Raw genomic sequence first — 20131 nt, 5'->3', positions numbered from 1 at the left:
CTCTCCAAATCCCTAAGACTTAGGGGACCCCCTTATATGCCTCCCCTAATTTCCCTAGCGCAATCCCGCTAGCCCACCTTCACCTTCGCGGTACTCCTAGCTCAACCCAGAAGCTGCACCTGGGGGTGCGCCTTAGCCCAGCACTGCTCCAGGCCCCGCCTTCTCGAGGGTAAAAGGGCGCTTCCAAATGGCCAAGACTTAACTTCGTCTCCCCTCAAGCCCAATAACAAGTCGTGTGTCCTTTTCTAGACCCTGAAATGAGTCCTTGTGGCTTCAGAGCCCGGCCCTGCCCACTTGCCAACAACTCATGCAGTCATTCTGCCACCACTGGAACCCCCCTCTCTCCTCCCAGCTCCAAGGCCTCCGCGGTTGCGCTAACAGATAATGGATCAAGGGGTCGAAGTCCACCCTCTAAACCCCACCCTCCCAAACTGCCTCGGCCAGGAGGCTCTGGCCCGCTCGCTGCCTCCCTGCAACCCAGCCCACTCAGCGCTTTTATTTTGGATCCCTACTCCTAGCTTGGAGCCGCTCTACTTGGCTGCTTCTGCTCTCTGTGTGAAATTCCTGAAAAGGGTGAGAGATAGACCTAGTACTCTGTCTGCCTGGGGCTCCCTCTGGCTCCTACAGCCTCTGCCCCGTTCCCAGAGGAGGAATCCGTACACCAATTCTGTGCCCCAAGTCCTTCTAGAGTCAAGTTGAGCTGTAAACCTAGGTGCTCAGACATATGACTGCCTTTGGCCTTCAGCGGAATTCTGGCTGTGACCGACAAACCTGGGGTCCTCCAGGGAACCATTACGTTTTCAGGGATCCAATGCTCAAGCGGCCCCCTTCTCCAATCCCCTACTTTTCTTCATCTTTCCTCTCTCTGTTTTATTTCATCTCTCCACTCATTTCTTTCTTCTTCATCTTGACTTTAATCTTATAAATCTTTCCTCCCTGTAATTTGTAAGCCATTTCCCATCTCTCCACATTGCTTGCCTACCTGCACCTTTTGTGTGGTCTCTGCATTAACTTCTCCTTAGCGCTTCCTTCTTCTACCTCTTTTCCCTTTTCTATCTTTAAACCTCACATAAATTGCCTTTTTCCCTCTCCCAACACATTTTATTTACTTTTTTTTTTATGATTTTGGATAAAGGCAGAACATTGAAATGGAAACATCAAAAACTGTTTTGTGACCTTGGACTTAAGGTTTCCAAAGTAGTCTCCAAATGCTAGACATGTATATATGTTACCTCTTATACACGGTTATAATCCAAATGAGGTGGATATTATGATTCCCATTTTTCTGATGAGAAAACTTAGATGAGGAGGTCAACGAGGTGAAGGGACTTCCCAAGGTCACACAACTAATGAGCAAAAGAGCTGAGATTTGAACTTCAGGCTTCAAAGCCTTGGCTGTTTTCCAGTAAATTACATTGTCCTCAGTGACCTTGGAAAAGCCTACCTATCAAAGATGGGAAAGGCCCATCGGCAGGAGCACATTTGAGTCTGTTTTGACACTCAGGTTTGTAAGGTATGTCTCTCCTGTCTCGGTTTACTAATCTGTGAAATGGAGGAGGTGGGGGAGATCTGGCCTTTCAAGTCCTCTGATTCTAAATCATCTCCTGCCTCTCTGATGCCTGCTTCAGTTCATTTACTCCTCCAAAATATGTCACCCTGTCTTCCTCAGTCTCTCCTTTGTACCCTTACAATCCGCCACTATCCTCTGCAATGGGGCTTTCTGATTCTCTATGCCCCTTTCTTCAAATATGCTGACATAGTCCATTTATAGAAGTGCACACCAGGAAAAAAAGGCTCCCTTATGTAAGGCAGAGTCTGTGCAAGTCCTTCATGGACCTCTGATACAAAGGCCTGTCGAATGCAACCAACCCTTTCATTCATTCATTCACCACCAAATATATCCAGGGCTCCTACCAGGCACTATGTAGGGATGCAGAGATGGACGAACATAGCTCCTGCCCTTGGAGAACTTATAATGATGGGAGGGGGAGGTGTGTGAGGAGAGACAAGCACAGAAATATCTCAGATACCAGGCAGGCAAGCAGGCAGACAGACAAATATGCATTTCTTTTCTGAGATGCTTTGAAACTTATGCTTGAAGAAATCAAAGAAAGCTTCCCAGAGGAGGTGGCATTGGAGTTCGGCCATGAACTAGTAACATGGGGGTGGACATTCCAGGTTCAGCTGGCACTTGGAATTCGTTTCAACTGCTCAGCATCTGAATGAATCCCCTTCCTACATCAGAGGGTGCTTCATTTTCCTCCTCCCATGAAAAAGCTAAAATTTCCAGACACTTTCACAGTCTCCACTGCAGCTAAGATTTGGGCATGTGACTTAGAATTTACCAATCAGATTTCCCCACCCCAGATTCTGGGAAGGAAGCTGGAATTAGACAGCATCCACTAGGGGAACTAAAGTGGCAATCGTTGGGGGCAGTTATAGCCAAGTTTCATTGCTAGTGAACACGATTCTAACAGCCCTGCTCAGAGCCCAGTGTCACTGGTATCAAGAATGTGAATTGCCCTATTTATGCCGGGTTGTAGCTGCAACAATAACATTTCCACCAGCCAGTTCTCTGCTGTGGTTTGGAGTGGTGCTCTTGACTCTATAGACTCTAAGCCCAGATCCTATGCCCTCCCAGAGATTCTAAGTAATCTGATATCACTTTACTGAATTCTATTTCTGCTTAAATTATCCATAATTGGTATCTGTTACTTGCAACTAAGACACTTCCTGGAAATGAAGAATGTGGGGCAAATGGAGGGCAGAGAGAGCAAAGAGAAGTAGAGGAAGTTCAATGAAGGGGAGATGGAGTGATTGAAGGCAAGACGAAAGAGGCAGGCACGAAATTTGCTGATCATTTCAAGGAGAACTGACTTTATCTATTGTTCAATCCGGAATGACCACAGGAAAATAATTCCCATTTGTGAACACATATTTTGCTACTTCGGAATTTTATATAGTATATAAATGAATGATAATAATTTCTGCCTTCCGGTAGCAGTGAGGTTTCAGAAATAATTATGCAAAGTGCTTAACATAGTAGGTACTCAATAATTTATAACTGCCAGTGAGATGCATAGTCCCAGCAACAGCTGGAGTAAGGCTTGCTATCCCCATTTGATAGATGTGGAATTTGAGGTTCGGGGAAGCTAAGAAACATACTTGACTTTGATTATGTTCTTATCAAATGGCGGAACACAAGTCTGCCTGACTCCAAAATCCGGGCTCTGTCTGCCACAGCATGCTACCTCCCCGCACCGACCCTTCCCCGCCTGTTCCCAGTACACTGGGACTTCCCTGTTCAGACTGTCTTGTCGTGTGGCCAGCGGCACCATCGTCCCCTGTCAGCTTCTCTCTTTCTTCTTTCCTCTTCACTCAGCCACATGCCATTACCGATTTAATTAGTCATATTTCACTATTGATATAATTTATTCCTCTCTAGGGTCTCCTGGTACCCCCATCTCTGACTCCACTGATCTGAAATTCTTTTTTATTGTTTCTAACTCCATCCCAGTCCTCCCAGCAAAAGCTTTCTCTTGCTTCATCGTTCACATTTCATGTCTTTCTAGGGAGTTTTGCAACTTTTTTTTTTCTTTCACTCACACACTTCCTTCATACTCTATTCTGTTTTCTTAAAAGTCTGTATTCATGCCACCTGACTGAGGCAGTCTAATGTAGTTGGAAAAGTAGGGATCAGGGACGCTGACAGGCTTTGGTTTAGATATCGTCTTTGCTATTTACCTACTAGGTCAACTCACTTAGGAAGACCCCTACTTTCATTTCCTCATTTGTGAAATAGGGAACGAACTACTTGCTTTTTAGGATCATTATGGGAGTTACGTGTGATCACATATATGAAAATGGATAGCCACGTTACTTTCTCATTATTGCAGTAAGTGAATCCCAACATTTTACGGTTTCTTACTCCTCATTTTCCAATCCAGCCCCATGTAATGAGACCCTCGCCACTGCTACTCTCTTCTAGCCATACATCTCTTTTCCATTCCTGAATGTTTCGAGCTCTCGTTGCCCCAGTGGTTTCCCACAGGCTCTTCCTTCTGCCTGGGTGGAGCTTCCTCCAGACTCCACCTTGCTACCTGTTACATTCCCACAAGTCTTAGCTAACCGCCCAGTTTAAACTAGCCTCTATCTTCCCCGTTATGTCCTTTCATATCTCTTTCTAGATTTTTTACTTGCACACCTTATGTATTTTAATACTTGTCCATTTATCACTGTATCTTTGTGATGTGTCTGCCCCACTAGGCTGGGAACTCCAAGAGATCAAAGAACACCTGTGTCTTGGTTACCACCATGTTCATATGAACTAGCAGGGTGACTGCCATAGGGTACGGACACAACATAAGTATTTCGTCAATGAATAATGATATATTTATTGATCATTTTACACTAAGAAAGATACTGTGGTAGGCACTGGCCATAATTCTGCAATGAAGAAAACTAGCCATCCTTTTGGCTTTCTGCAATGAGTGCATTATCCTGCCTCCTCTGTCCATCTGTTTGTCCCTCTTTCCTTTCCCTCCTTCCTTCCTCCCTTTCTTCTTTTCTCCCTTTCAGACCTACCTGTGATTCAAGTAATTATTTTTTTTTAACAGTCTTTCTTCTTTAAGCCTCAAGATGATGGCTAGAACACAAACTCTAATTCAAGAGGAGAGCTTTGCTATCCCTTGCTTCATCTCTACTCTATCTGAGCTCAATCTCCCATCAATCCTCTTCACACCCACAAATCCCCATTTGTTTTCTCTCTCTTCAATCGCTGCCCTCTCTGTAATTCACGTCATCCTTTTAATCCTGCCTGGATCCCCGCAACACGGTGACTCCGTTCATCATCTGGCATATTGTTCCCATTCCCTCCCTTCAGCCACCTTCCCCCAGATACTCGTCTTAGTTCTTTCTGTCAATCCCTCAGCATCTTGACCCGTGCGGCGCTCCATCGGCTGGTATAGGATCAATTACAAAATTAAGGTCAGTCTTGAAGCTTTTCATTTTATTGTTGATGTATCCAAAATAGATCACTGTAAATATACTTATTACTGCTATCTGTCTCTTTGACTCAGAAGCCTCTCTTTGATGTAAGTTCAAATTATTTTCTCTGTCACTTCCTGGTTGAATAATTTTTAATGATTCACGACCTCTCTGAACCTTAATTTCTTTTTCTATAATGGGGTAATAGGAAGGGTGAATGAACCAGCAGATATAAAAGGCAGCACCCAGTGCTTCCTGACACATAGTCAGTCCTCAGTACAGGAGCTTGATTCTACCTCCAAACGTCTATTTATTTGGTCCTTCTGTGACCTCTCTGTCTCTCTGCTTTCATCTCTCCATTGCTCATTTTCCTTTTCAGATCAATTCCACTATATCTCATTTAGGGCAAACTTTTACTATTGTCTCTAACTTCTCCATCGTAAAAAATGAAAGAATATTTTAATCACCATTGTCTTTCTTCATTTGTACTTGCATCTGTTTGACTGATTTCTGCTTCAACTCAGTACTTTTCTGACTCTTTCCCTTAACAATTCTCAAATTTATTATCTTTCTTCTCCAGCTCATACCTCTCACTACCTCCCACACTCCCTGTCCCGGGTCCTCTAAATCAACCCTTTCTTGTTCAGTGATATACTCTAGTCATTTCATATCCTTTTTATATCATCCAGTCAAAATCCTCCCCACGCGCCTCGAAAGTCTCCCTCTTTCCTCATTCATTCTTTTGCATTTCTCTTTCAAGTCCACTCATCTTTAATTCATCCCCATCATTCATTTGCTTGTGCCCAAATCTCTGTACTTCTTTGCCTACTTAATCATTTGACCTATTCCTGTTTTCTTCCCACTTTGTTACACTTATCTTCCTTCATTAACACATATTAGTGGGTGATGTTCCTTTGGAAATACTAATGTGTTTTCAAGATCCTCTTTCGGAGTCCCATTAGCTCTCCCTGTTTGGAATCTTTTCTCTCTGAGACCCTGCTTTAGTTTTTTGTTGTTTTTTCTTTGTTTGTTTGTTTGTTTTTTTAAAAAAAAAGCCTTGCAGTATCTGCTCTGTATTTATTCCAGCTGAACTGCTAACCTGGTGCATTAGAATATATATTACTAATAAAAAAGTGTAAGCTTTATTCTCTGTTATAGAGTACTAGGTCATTTTCATTTCTGCATCACATTGTTTGTATTATTATATTTTGAAGTGGTGAAGGTGATGTCAGCATAGAGTGACTATTTTTGCAACATTTCCTGGATGCCTACTATGAATTAGATACAAAACACATTTTCTTATTTAATTCTAACCACCACCTGTGAGGTTGGGGTTTTTCATCCCTGCTTTCCACGGGAGGACTTGGGAACACATAGAAAACGTATGACCTGCATTTTGCTAGGAAACCTACATGTAATAAAGTCATTATTGTTTCTTTGAGTAGAAATTCAAAACAAGTTCCTAAACACAGAGGGAAAGGAGAGACAAAGAAAGAGGTGGACTGCTCTAGGTTGGTAGGTGGAAGGTTTAACAAACAATCAAGGGAACTTACTTCTGAGGCTTTTCTTAGGCAACCACAAGATGAGTAGATCTCAGTGTCTGCTCATCAGACTCTTAAGAGTTTCTATAGAGATTTTAGCAGGGTTCAGTCACGTATATGCCCAGATGGTATCAACAACACATTATTCTCTCAAGGTTGCATCCTTGAAAAAGTTCAAGCTATGGGAAGGGTGGGTGGAATGTATATTTCAAGGGCAGGAGGGGGGGGGAAGGAGCCTCTGATTGTCAGGGTCCAACTTGCAGGTCAACCAGTGGTCATGACTGCTTGACGACCTCCTCCAAGAAGACCATATCATAAGGGTTAAGAGTTTCCATATTTCTGCAACAGGGATGATGACCACCACTTTGCATGAGTGTTATTTAATATAACACTAATTACAGTCTCCATGGGGGCAGAAATCCTGTTAATCTTGTTCCCTGCTGACTAGCATGTGTTAAGTCATCAATGATTATTGAATGAATGAATGAATGAATGAATGAATGTTAAAAAGCACAATCTCTTGTATAAGACAACACTGGTTTTGAATATCAGATCTGCCATTTAAACCTGTGTGACCTTGAACATAGTAGGGAGAGAGAAGACATCTTTTTTACAGACCGTATCTTTAAGTTTGTTAATGCATGCTGTTATTATACATATGTTGTTTTTAATTTTTAAGTGATACTCTTTAGCAACCTTAAGAGCCAAGAAAACCAGGGCTCAAATCCCAGCTTTCCCAGTTGCTAGCTTTATTTATTTGATGGTTTGGATAAGTTATTTATCTCTTCAAGCATCGCTTCTTTATCTGTAAAATAAGAATGATACACTCTCTCTATTATACCGAAGGACAGGTGCTAATGTGGTTGACAAACTGTGATGAAACCCCAAGACTGTCTGCACGTTTTACTGCAGTGGGGGTGTCATTGCCCTGACTCTCAATTCCATGGCCTCCTTTCACTATTTCTCTCACTGTCCTAAAGAGTTTTATGTAAACATAGCTCCCAGAGTCTTGCTCAGATGTATCTCAGAGAAGCAGAGGACATCCCCCACTCCTGACCCACTTTCCAAGCTATATTTGATGACTATTGTAGGATTATCTGCACACTCAGCAAGGCTGGGGCTCTGTAGCCTCCCTATGTCTCCTGAAGGTCCGGCGGCACTCCATCTCATTCTAGAGAGGCTTTCAGCAAAATCTCTTGTATTAGCTCTATCTTTCTAGTTCTGGGCACCATATCTAATACATATGTAATTTTTTTTATTGTTGTTATGTTTGTTTTTAACTGAGGCTCTAATCTACAGAGGGAAACAGTATTTAAACTCAAAATAGCCCTTCTTTCTTCCTCCTCCCCATCCTCCCTCCCCCCTTACCTTCTTCCTTCACTCTTTCCTCCTCCACTCCCTTTCGTCCTCTCATTTCTCCTTCATGGAATACTATGCTCCAGGAATAGGGATGCAGTGATGAACGAGACTAAAATGGTCCCTGCAATCACAGAGCTTACAGCCTCGTCAAGAGATAGACAAAAACAAGCAAACAAACATGAATACCTGTGAGGAGGAAGTGGAGAGATGCTGGCCCCCGGGTGTGAAGTCACACTCATGCAAGATGATCAGTCCAGGAGGTCTGTTAACAATGCTGTACTGTGCCATTACAAATATGTAAGAGGATGGATCTCATGCTATCTTTCCTTACCACAATATTTTTAAATAATCTGTGATGGAAAAGAATAGTGTTCTATGAAGTAGAACACCGAGAGCGGTATAAAGTTATATTTGAGAATCTGGTGCTGCATCTCTGAAAAATGAGTTAGAAACAAGGAAGGATGAATAGGGGTTGTTATGCTGGGGGGTGGGGAGAAGTCGTGGTGGTCAGGGGACAATTCCAAGCAGAGGTTGTAGTGAGAACAAAGACCCTGAGAGAGAACTTGTGAATTCTAGGAGCCAAACATTTGAAGTCAATACAGCTTGAATTGAGAGGGAAGACTAGAAAAAGATGGAATGAGTCTCAGAAAGTTAGTAGGGCTTAACATATTCAGGTCTCTGTAGGCCAGGGTACGCTAATTCTACTTTAAATGTAAAGCCATGGGCAATTTTACATAAGCGGATGACATAGATATACACTTTTAAAATGCTCTTTTGGCTGTAGGTGGAGAATGGATCTGAGTAGCATAAGAGAAGACAGCAGGCCTCTAGTTTGGCCCCTAGTACAGCTGTCCAAGTGTAACCCCGTCCAGGATGCAGACTTTCCCTTTAAAATCTGCCCCCTGTCATGAAGTCGTGTAGCTTGCTCACACTGACAGCAGGGAACTCATCAGCTCCATTGAGAACCGGTTCTATCTCTGGTTGGCTCTCACCAATAGAATGTACTGATTTATATTATCCTTGTTTAGTCTACCACTTATTAATTCAAATTCCATATATTTGGGAAATCATAGGCAGCAAGTTTCATGAAAAGTCTCTAGATATCTGAAGGCATTTGTCTTTTCCTCTCTTTCAGGGAATGACTGTCCCTATTGGCCACCTCCGCAATTCACTTGCTGGGTATTAAATAAAAACAACAACAATTATCAATAACCTCATTTACATTGAATGTATCTACATTTATCAACATAATATTTGACTTCCATAATTTTTGAGCCATCAGGACAGGAATTTCTAGCCTCATTACGAGTGACGAAAATAAAATTCAAAAATGTGTTTACTCAAGTTTGGGCAGATAACAAGTTTGAAGAACTGGGTCCTGTTTCAAGTCCTACAACTCCTAATCTAAGCTTCTTTTCACTCTAAAGAAAAAGACAGATGATAAACTCATGGGTTCTAGTATCAGATTGATTGTCTAAGTTCAAATCTCGACTCTGATACTTGCTATATGGCCTTGGGAAAATTACTTAACCTCTCTGAACTTTGGTTTGTTTATCTGACAACAATAAACGTATCTACTTTGTGGAGTTGGACAAGGATTAAACAAGCTAATAAATTAAAACCTCTATATTAATAATCAATCAATATATAAACAATAAATGCCAGCTATTATAGTATCCTAGACCTTTTTGGTCAAAAGCAACAGTAGTGAAATAAAAGTTGCTTTTGGTTTAGTATAAGGTATCTTGGTTTAGAATATTAACTCTGCCATCATGTCATGGAAAAGATAGATAATCAGTGATCTGGTTCTTCATTTGTAAAATGGGCACGATCATACTTGGCTCGCAAAGTTGGAAAAGTAAATTCTACAAATAATAATTGCCGAGCGCTAAGAACTTGGTGCTCAATAAATGTCAGTTCCCCTCCTCTCTGCTTTGATTTCACATCGTTCCTTCTAGGGAAGCTTCTCTGATGCCCCCAGCTGGGTTAGGCACCCTTCTTTCTTTGCTCTTAGTGTCTTGCAGAGAACCATAAGCAAGGAACAGAACATGCTGCATTAAAAGCATTTGCTTGTCTGTCTCCGCCTTTAGACTGGAGTTGCTTGATGTGCCAGGTACTGTTCTAAGCACTTTGCAAATAATAATGTGTTTCATCTTCATATAAGCCCCAGGAAGAAGGTGTTGTTCTGTCATCCTCTTCTTACTAATTAGGAAACCAAGGCAAGAGTAGGGTTGAACCATGTATCCCGGGTTGCATGGCTGGCATAGAGGGGGTGCTCACTTATTCCTTCTTGTTGTTTGAGTCTCAGTGCAGATGACATTCCCAGAAAGAGGACTCTCATGACTCCTTACTCCAGAGGACTCAACTACTCACCATCATTTCCATGTTGACAGTTTCTCTACCACAACTGATTCACAGATTGATTGATGGATTCTCTCTACCACTCAAATGCAAGCTTTACAAGGAAAGGAATTTTAATTCTCTTGTTCACTGCTACGTCCTCAGCCCTTAGCAAAGTCTCTGACGACCAGGAGGCCCTCAATAAGTATTTACTGAATAAATGAACAAATGCATGCATTTATTAATTACCGAATATATTTTGTAACTTAAAAACAATGACCTATGTCAGAACAGATGTTTTGTGTTCTTGTGAATATCAGTGGCAATCTAAACTGAAGATGGGTCAGGGGATGAGGAAGACTGCAGAGACAGAGATAGCATTCCCTTCTGCCCTGCCCTGGATCTTCTGGACTCTCCATAGCATCAGTACTCTCTGAGCAGCTGGCCAGTAGATGATGCGATACCCTCCTCACGGAAGGCAGAAGGGGTTTCTGCTCAAGGTGACAGGACAGAAAAGTAGGATGAAGCTGCGCAAGGGAGAGACATACTGCAGTCAGGGCATTACGCCTGAGCTTTGAGACGCCCACTAAGATTCACTGGGAAAAAATGATACTTGAAAAAGTGTAATGTCTAGTATTTATCACCTCAGCCTACTGGTAGTTCATTCTCCCTGACATCTATGGAGATTCTTAGGAACTAATATATTGTCTAACACCTATCTTGCCAAGGCACTATGCACTTTTTTTGTGTGTGGTTGTTAGCTTTAATTCTCACCTGTTATTCTCTAATTAAATTTTGTTGCTCTAGGTCTTATGTAACCGATTAGCAAACAACCTCTCTGATCTACTGTACCACATTTTTTTTCTTTCTATAAATTATGCCCTCATCAAAACAAATATCCCTTACCATTTCCTATGCAGACTCCAAATTCCCTATTACCACCTCTGTCTAGGTTATTTTTCTCTAGCGCTCTGCATGCACATACAGCATCCACCCTTCAGGTCCATTTCTGATCCTTATCATATCCTTGATACGTGACAGTTTTTTCCTTTACATGTCCTTATTCCTTATGTAATTTTTAATAACATTTAATATTTCATTGCATAGGCTATTTCTATTTAAGGCTGTGATGCTTTGGATCTCTGTCCAGCACATATTCATTCTCTTCCTCCTCTCACTGTGAATAGAGAGACTCTCTCAGACTCTCTCGGAACTTGGCCACGTGACCTGCACTGGCTTGTGAGATATTGATAATCATGACGTGAGACAAGGCATTAGTAGTAGGGCTGCCTCTTTGTGCCTCTGCCACTGCCATGAGAGGAAGATGACCTGCCAGGCCACGGATCCACTCAGAGTGACAGATATGAGAGCAGACCTAGACCTAACCCACAGTTTCAAGATAAGCCTAGTCAAACCAGCCTAAATCAGCAGGCTCCTCAGGTCAACCTTCAGATTTTGAGTGAGAATACATGATTGCCATTTTAGGCCAGTTGAGTTTTGGAGTAATTTTATCACATAGCATTATTACAGCAATAACTGACTGATACAAAGTCTCAACTCCTTTCCTATACTCTGAGTTTCTTGAAGCTAGAGACAGTCTGATTCATTTTTTGTCACTCATGCAAAATTCCAAGGCATAATCCTAATGCATAATTGTTGAACAAATAAATAGATGAATAAATGAATGATTGAAGAGCTTTGGAGAAAGATTCAATAATCGAAAGACTAATGTCCTCATTAGTTTACCAAGAATTTACTGAATACTTATTTTGTGCCAGACATTGTATTCAGTGCTACATAAACCAGGCTTGGCTTCCGGATGCTCCTTGGTGACTTGGGAAAGCCTGAGGATCGGGGATTCGTAATGCAGTCAACGTACAAACTCTGATTATCCTTGAATCGCATGCAAGGGCACCAAAATAATCAGAGAAGTGATAATGGATAGAAAAGAGCAGAAGATCCCTCTCTCACTGCTGATTCCCATTATCTCAAGTTAAGAGCAAATCCCCAGACAGATGGGAAGAATTCACATCCATTTGAAGAAAATGAGTAGAAGAAGCTGACCCAAGGGGTAAAATTGAAATCTATAGAGATAGGGATTGGTTGGTCATTTTCTGATTGCTGAATGACACCTATGTCCCTTTCTTTTGCTATTATAAAGAAGCTGTCAGCATGCTGAGCCTAAATGTTGTCATCATCTGTAAATCAAAAACCTGGATCCATGACATTCAGATATGACAGTCTCACCTCAATGCCCTTTTCTGAGAGCTTTTCCTGATTATTAAGCATTTCTGTCACACTTTCCTGCCTACCACACCTACTCATGCCAAAGGTAGCTGATGATTTCCATTTCACAACAGAAACAGCTCCAGGAAGGAGGGTGATCGTGCTGAAATTCCTAAATCATGGAAGGCATCAACAGAGCCAAGACCTCAGTCCATCTTCCCTTGCCTCGGACACCAGCCAGTGAGAAGCAAAATTCCTCCAGCATGTGCTTTAATATCACCTAAGGTTCTTTGTTTGTGTTTATGTTTTTGGAAGAGCAGGTGGCAAGTGCAGGCGGACTCTGAGAGAAATGGCAATGTTTGCAGGGTTTCCAGGAAGACGCTCCAAAAGAAATGCATGCCTATTTCCCCAACTAGCAACCTTTCAGCTTGACATATTAAGTTGGGATCTTTTACTACCTTCTATAAATGACACCTTGATATGCTAGAAGACCCTAATGGGGACAGTAGCCATAAGAAAATAAACTGTTCGTTAAGGCAGACAGATATCAACAGTGATCCCTGTTCTAATCACTGTGAGATTTAAATGTGATAATGCATGTGCAGCATTTATGACACTATTTAGCACATGGCAGCAACAATGAAAATAATAATAATAACATTTATTGAGTCCCTACAATATACCAGGCAGTGTGCTAAATGCTGTAAAGGTCTCATCTCAGTTATCCCTTTCATCAACTCTAAGAGCTAGGAACTATAAGTATTGTCATTCGACACACAAGGAAATCAAAGCTCAGAAAGGTGAAACTTTTTGTCCAGAGTCAAACAGCTAGTGAGTGATGGGGCCAGGATTTTATCTCAGGCAATCTTACTCTAGGGCTCCTTGTTACCACCATGCTTCATATTCCCTCCCACAATCAAGCTTAGACATATAGTATCATGATCATAATTATTAGCTGCTATAACAAGCAAAGTTACTGCATGAGGGTAGTTTTCTGGAATGTTTCTACTGAAGCAAACTGTTGATTGAAAAGCCAAGATGTGTTTAAGTATATAGCCTTTGTGGCCGAACTGTAGGTGATGGGTAAAAAGGAAGGGAAAGGCCTTTCGAATCCCAAATGACTTCACTAGACAGAAGGTCTCCAAAGGGGATGACAAACGTGTGAAGCAGAGATTTCCCAGCTACGATGCTGCGATCGAGCTCCGCTTAGAGCCGAATCCCAGCTGAGTCATAGACCCATCAATGAGCCTGGCCCAGTGAGCTGACCTCCACCAACCCGGCAACATGAGAATGATAACAATAACAATTATTGGTTTAAGACCCTTAATTTTGGGGTAGTTCATTGTGCAATCACAGGTAACCAGTACAAAGAACAATCACACGTACTTATACCTAGTGCCTGGCATATAGCAGCTGTTGAATAAAGAGTAGTTTCCTTTCATACTTCTTTAATCAATCAGAAAAGTCTAAGTTCCTGACAGTGAAAGTCCGCAAAGCATGAAAAGATCATCAGTCATACGGGTAGAGGCAGCCAGCTCAGGGATACCAGGTACCAACGCTTCCACCTTGGCTCCTTGCAAGGTGGGGAAGTGGAGTGATACACATCACGTGACCCTCTGGCACTGGAAACAGGCAGCTCCACCATCAACACATGATGGCCTGACAGCCTCAGAGCGAGTTTTTCTGGAGTAATTATTTCCATTGCCACAATTGGTTATATCTATGTCAAAGTCAGTTCCTCTCTTTGCTCCTGATTTTGCATTTCTGTAAAAATGGCTGTCTGATTTAACTCTTGGAATAAGACAGGAGTTTAGGGGAAAATGCAGGCATGGAGGAAAAAGGCAAGGGAGGAAAGAGACAAAATTACTTTTCAAAATGGGCTTCGCTAATATAAAGTGCTAATGAAATTTGAAATAGTAACGATAATTATGCTTTCAAGGGTGAAGCCTCATGTTTCTCACCATGAATATTCATCCCCATGTTGCTTCTTAAAGGAATAAAAGTTGAGTGAAACAGCCGGCAATGTGCCTGCAGGTTTTCAAAAAAATTTTTTTTAACTTCTCCTGTTCTGTTTTTATCTGGACTAAGTCAGGGCCCTGGCTTGATATGGTCTGTATTCTAATATTCTTCGAAGCTGTGATTCAAGTCGGACTGGTTGTCCGTGTGCAGACATCTTAAATGAAAGATGCTTAAAATGTCAATAAAAGGTAAGTCAAAAAGAGGTAGGGGGAAGAAAGTGAAAATTACTCTCTTTCTGACTGCTAAATGGTTACAGATACAGTACCACTTGACAGTGAGCTTGGTAGCCAGGGAACCCGACAACGAAATCCAGTGCATCTTTTTATCAACTGGCATAGAAGACTAGGAGGGTATCAGTAAGCCATCCATAGAGGAGTGTAACTTGCTGTCTGAAGTGGTCTTCAACTGGCTCCCAAGCTGAGGGAGCAACAGTCTGTACAGTGCACTATAAATGCACATACAGTGCATTAGTCTACTTAGGCTGCCATAACAAAACACCACTGGCTGAGTGGCTTGAACAATAGAAATTTATTTTTTCACAGTACTAGAGACCGGAAGTCCAACACCACAGCGCCAGCGAGATCGGTGTCTGGGAAGAGCTCTCTCTTTGGGTTGCAGATGGCTCCCTTCTCTCTATATCCTCTCACTTCGTTTCCTTTGTGTGTGTGTGCAGGCATGGGAGAGAGAGAGCAAGAGAAAGAGACATTCATACAGAGAGAGAGCTCTTCCTCCTCTTCTAAGGCCACCAATTCTATCAGATTAGAGCCTCGGTCTTGCAACCTCGTTTAACCTAATTACCTCCTAAAGGCCCTATCTCCAAATACCATAACATTGGGGCTTAGGACTTTAATATATAAATTCCTGGGGTACACAATTCAGTCCATAGCATATAGTATGGTCAAATGTCCCTGCAGGCACCTGTAAAGGTAGCGTGGTTCCGACTGTCACCAAGGAGGGAAAAACGGCTTATATTATCCAGCTATGATGTAATCACTGGCCTATATTTCAGGGCTGAGCATCAGAATGTCAGTATGGATCACACCACTCCCCAGGGGCTGGGGGCAGAGGAAGTAGGGGAGTGAGACTGGAATCTCCTGCTTTAGCTAATCCCAGGAGAACAACAGGCCCAGGAGCTGTGAGCCAGAGGGCTTCCTTTCCAGGTCTCTGAAAAGCAGCCAGGTATGTCCACATCAGCAATCAGGCAGAGAGCCCCAGGGGAATTGCTGAGTGCAGGTGTGCCCTGGAAGGGGGAGGCGTGCAGGTCAGTAGGCTGATGAGGTGGGGGTGGGGGACAAGGCATAATAAGATGACAAATGTTGACACACTAAGACTCCCCCAAAATAGCTCTCATCACATCACCACGACTTTGCTTACAAACCTTCAGCAGCTTTTCAGCGTCTTCCTAACAATAGTCTAAATTTCTGAATTTGCCACTCGTGGCTCTGTGTGTTGTAGCTTCAACAAACTCTTCTAGTTTTTTAAGATGAAAGTCATAGCTAACATTTAGGGAGTGCATATTTCAGACAGCCACTGTTTTGAACACTCTACATGTAAATTCACTTAATTCTGACGACAACCTAAGAGGGTAGAACTTCCTATTCTCATTTTACAGATGAAAAAATGGAGCTCATAGAAGTTAGCGTTTTAGCCAAGGTCACCTAGCTAGTGAACAGTCAAGTTGGAATTCAAACCTGAAACATTTACGTCCAAAGCTCATGCTCATAATTATTATAGATACGCTTCCTTCATGCACTTTATACAACAGAATTTCTGGCCTTCTTCCACACGTCTTATATTTTTTGTCCCTGGGATGTTCAATATCATCCCATTCCCTGCTGATCCCAATTCTCATGGATATTCAAGGTTAATTTCAAGAATGTCTCCTCCATGAAAATTTTCATGGTCCCTCTCACTGTGTTATCTCCTGATTCATATCCCACTGAGAAATTTATCTTTTCTTCTCTTGTGGTGATTACCATTTGGGAACTAAAAGGAAAATTAATATGACTATAGTGTAGCATGTCAAATAATCATCAGATATATGTGCATCAGAGCTCTCCTATGGGCTGTGAGCTCCACAGAAGCATGGGATAGATATGTCAGCATACCCCACAATCCTTAGAACAGTTCTACATTTAGTAATTATATCAGCTGGGATTAGGTTCAGTAGAAAGTAACAAATAAAAACAGTAAATTTAATAAGATAGATATCTATCTCTCACATAAAACAAGTCTAGAGACAGACTTTGCAGAAATATTCTAGTATCACTGTGGTTATTAGGGACCTAGCTCACTTGCATATTTCTATTTCTTAATCCCTAGGCGTGGCTCTGGTCTTCACTGACTAAAATGGCTGTTTGAGTTCCAGCCTTCACATGCATTATCTAAGCAATAGGACGGGATAGGAATTATAGAAGTGCAATACAACACTTTTGCTTGTCTCTCACAAACCAGACTTAGTTACACAGTCACTCCTAACTGCAAAACAGCTGGATGTCTTTTTAGTCACTTGGTTGGGCCTTCTGGTTAAGAATGAGAATTATGTTATTAAGGAAGAAGGGGTATATAGGTGTTGGAAGCAAACAACAATCTTGTCATAGCAGATCCTCAGTAAATGATGCAACAACTATTTCATGAAATCCACTCTAGTCCAGTCCCTGTGTGAAACACTGAGGATACAGAATTCAATAAGAAACCCAAGGTCTCTGCTTGCTGCTTTAGATAGGAAAATGAATAAAACATTATTTACAAAAAAATTGGTGATGGGGGCAATGATAGAGTGAGTAGAGGGTGCTTTCAGAGCCTTGAATGGATGAGACTTTGACTGACTGCCCATGGAATGAATGAATGATTTGCATACGAAGGCAAAACAAGCCCTTCTTTTTTCTGTTCTAGTAAATATAGATGAGCAGGGAAAAACACAGGGGTGCTCAGGGAATGTAGGTTTGGAGGAAAGGATATAGTCAGACCCACCATATTCCAACTGTGGCTGGCCAACTTGTTATATTTTGGATAAATCACTTAACATAACCAAAACTTAGGTTCTTCAATCTGTAAAATAAAATAATATTGAAATATATTCAATATTTTTGTGGGAGAGCTGATACAGCACATAGTAGGTGCTCAACAAGTATTAGGGTTTTTTGTTGTTGTTGAAAGCCAAAGGGAGGGAGCCACATTACCAATCCTCTTTCCTTCTTGCATCTGCCCTCTAACACCAGGCAAAGCCCTCCAGCTCCAACACAAGTCAGTTTGAGATGAAACTGAGATTCGAGCCGATTTTTTCCCCTTGGGTTGACATAAGGAGTCTGTCCCTTAATTACTAGTCATTGCCCTTTACACGTAAGAAATGGTAGCCTGTTCAGCCCATCAAAGCGCACCGTTTGAAATGCTGAACTAGACAGTGAACAGAAAGTATCTGCTAAAAAAGTGTCTTCTCTCTCAGAGATAAAAGCAACTTGAAATGCATGTAAGTCCTGCGCCCTTGTTAATTAATCGGGATTCGTATAAAAAGCTTAAACATCTTTGAGGCAGAAAGCTAAGGAAGGCTGAACCTTTTTTCTGTGTTCTATAGCGGAGAGATGAATGGACAGGGTAGCCCAAGGGGCGTGTGTAGGGAGGGGAATGGAGCACTGTCCCTACGGGACAGATGTAGCAGGCGGGGAGGGGGCCAGTCCCAAAGTGAGAAGACCACCAAACTTGTGCAGTTTCCACTCATTCGGTAAAGAGAAACACAGGGCTCTGAGCAACCAATGTTTCTGACACAGCTTTCTTCCTAAAGTTCATTCACTCAATAGGAGTTTACAAAAGGAACTTCTCTTCATTCATGAAGAGTGTGATTAGTGCCTTTCTACTACATCCCAAGTTGGGGATAGAGTAGTGAATAAAACACCTTCTCCACCTTCTGAAGAGTCTGGTACAGTGGTCCCCAAGTGAGGGTACTTTTGTCCCCCAGGTGACATTTGACAATCTCTGAAGACATTCTTGGTTGGCATACTATGTTTAGGGAATAAACATCCTACCATGCCCAGGACAGGCTCCACAAGAGAGTTATCCAGCAAAATATCGATCGTGTCAAGGCTGAGACAGTGGGACAGAAAAGCATTTCGACAAGCAATTTCAATAAAGCATTATAAGTGCCATGTTCTAAGCGAAGTGAGAAGTGTGTGTCAGGGAAAGCCTCTCTACAGAAGTGGTATGTAAGCTGAGACTTTAACGATGAGTAAGAGCGTGGGGTTGGGCAGGGATGGGCCGGGGAAGCAGTGGGAACAGGTGTGAGAGTCAAAGGCAGGAGAGTGAGGGACCACGGAGAAGCCGAGTGGTCAGGGTCATTGGAAGGGGCAGTGACAAGAGGAAAGGGACAGAGGTGAGGCTGGCCGGCTAATGGAGGCTGGGACTTGCGAGCTGTGTTTAAGGGAGAATTTTGTCTGAAGATTAACACAAGATCCCTGAAGGATTTTTAACCAAAAAGTGACATGACAGAAACTTGTTATAGAAAATATATCACCAGTAGGCACTGTTCTGAGTACTTGGGAGGAATCAGAGAGTATGATGCAAGTTGCATGTAAAAGAAGACTTGCGACACATGGTGTCCACGTCCAAGGCCGGGGAGAACCCGTTCTGTCTAGGTCAGGGCTATAACGCAAGGCCATAGAATGGGTGACGTAAACAACAAGAATTTATTTTCCATTGCAAGTTCCTTTCAGGATCAAAGGAAAGAAGGGGCCCCAGTGTTGGATCAAACTGGGGAGATGATTAACAGGTTGTGGGGCAGGGAGTTGGAGCTGAAGTTTCAACTAAAATGGTGGCGCTTTACCTCACGGCTGAAGGTGTCGAAAACGAGGTGAGGCTGGAAATGGGGAAATAAGTAAAGAAGTTGGCTTTTGCTTAACTGCTTAACTCCAATACAGGGAAACAAGTGCACAGATTCCAGAGAAACTAATGTTTCCCGAGGAGAAAGGAGTCTAGGCAGGTTTGGGGATGCTATTGCATGGCTGTGTTCTCTCTGCCTTGGCATGTGCTCATCTGCCAAATTCTTCTTTCCACACCACTGTCTCCATTACAGCGCAGGTGCAGCTTGATGTGCAGAGTGTCACCTAGGTTACATCCCACAGAGGACACCTATTATGTGCTGTTACAAGCGGGGATCTCCCTGCGCATGCACTCAAGGCACAAAACACCTACAGCATGTTCAACACAGAGTACATTCTGTATTCATGATCATGAATAGCGTATGTGTGTGAGGATCCATAAAAATCTGCCTTTCATTCAGAGGCTTAACTTGTCAAAGAACTTCCACAACCAGAACCTCATTTCTTTTGCACAGCAATAATATTAGATAGGTCAGGGAGACAGTGTGATGCTCACATTACAGATGAGGAAGCGAGGGCTCAGAGAGGTTCAGCGAATTGCCCAAAGCCACACAGCTATTGTCATGCAACTGGGAATGGAGCCCAGGGCTCTTAGTGCCAAGTAATCAATCTCATCTAACCCGGTGCAGGTAATTCTCTAGATTGTGAGAACATAGGTCCATGTTCAGAAAAACACTGCTTTTAAGACAATGTGCTGTGGAATGCTTAGTGGAGTCTTAAAATATGATATTTTGATATGTGAATGATCTTTAATTAAGAAGTTCTATCATCCTAATTGACTAAAGACAT

At 42.3% G+C, this 20131-nt stretch overlaps 1 protein-coding gene across 3 annotated transcripts in view; it reads right to left on the bottom strand.

The window, feature by feature from the left end:
• The window catches only part of ASTN2 (astrotactin 2), a 900155-nt gene that overhangs the window by 785216 nt on the left and 94808 nt on the right, over window positions 1-20131 (bottom strand). The window lies entirely within an intron of this gene.

The sequence above is a fragment of the Rousettus aegyptiacus genome, unplaced genomic scaffold, assembly GCF_014176215.1.
Source record: "Rousettus aegyptiacus isolate mRouAeg1 unplaced genomic scaffold, mRouAeg1.p scaffold_m13_p_3, whole genome shotgun sequence".
Lineage (NCBI taxonomy): Eukaryota > Metazoa > Chordata > Mammalia > Chiroptera > Pteropodidae > Rousettus > Rousettus aegyptiacus.
The sequence above is the reverse complement of the archived record's forward strand: the minus strand, read 5'-3'. Positions and strand labels throughout refer to the sequence as shown.